Genomic DNA, 564 nt, shown 5'->3' with positions numbered 1-564 from the left:
GGCCCCGGCCGCGCCTGCCCGGGGCCAGGGGGGTCGGGCCGCTCCCGGCATCCCGCCCCTCCCGCCACCGCCTGCTCTTGAGTTACCTGTTTTGATGACCCGCGTAGCCCTTTTTTTCCCCCCTCCTCTCTGCAATGAAAATCCGCGGCCGGTCACTCGCTCCCCCCCTCCCTCGCCTCGCCGCTGCTCTCCTTCCTCCTCCTCTTCCTCCTCCTTCTCCTCCTCCTCCTCAGCGGGAGCCGGTGTCAGTCAGGCACATCAGCTGCCCGGGCAGGCAGGGAGAGCAATGCCCAGCGGCTTCCGGGAGTGCCAAATAAAGACAAGTCCAGAGAGGGAGAGAGACGGTGGCAGAGATGGAGAAAGAAAGCAAAAAGTGGGTGGAGTGTGAAAATGGAGAGAGAGGGAGAGGGAGAGGTGTCTCACGGCGGCGGCTGGGAATCTGCGGGGAAATGGCAGTGGTGGAGCATCACGGAGGAGCAGGGGACCCTGCAGGCAGCCCGGGGTGCAGGGCACCCCTGGCCGCTGATATGGTGGCCCTGCTTTTGCCCGTCGGGCACAACTTGA

General features: G+C 65.1%; 1 protein-coding gene across 1 annotated transcript in view; it reads right to left on the bottom strand.

Moving 5' to 3' along the window:
- The window catches only part of CAP2 (cyclase associated actin cytoskeleton regulatory protein 2), a 69,791-nt gene extending 69,565 nt beyond the window's left edge, over positions 1–226 (bottom strand). Inside the window, exon 1 of the mRNA XM_005420982.2 lies at positions 87–226. The gene's annotated coding sequence lies outside the window, so the exon portion shown is untranslated. The remainder of the gene's footprint in view (positions 1–86) is intronic.
- Positions 227–564: the final 338 nt, after the last annotated feature.

The sequence above is a fragment of the Geospiza fortis genome, unplaced genomic scaffold (assembly GCF_000277835.1).
Source record: "Geospiza fortis unplaced genomic scaffold, GeoFor_1.0 scaffold104, whole genome shotgun sequence".
NCBI lineage: Eukaryota > Metazoa > Chordata > Aves > Passeriformes > Thraupidae > Geospiza > Geospiza fortis.
Note: the sequence above shows the minus strand (reverse complement) of the source record. Positions and strands in the feature narration are given on the sequence as shown.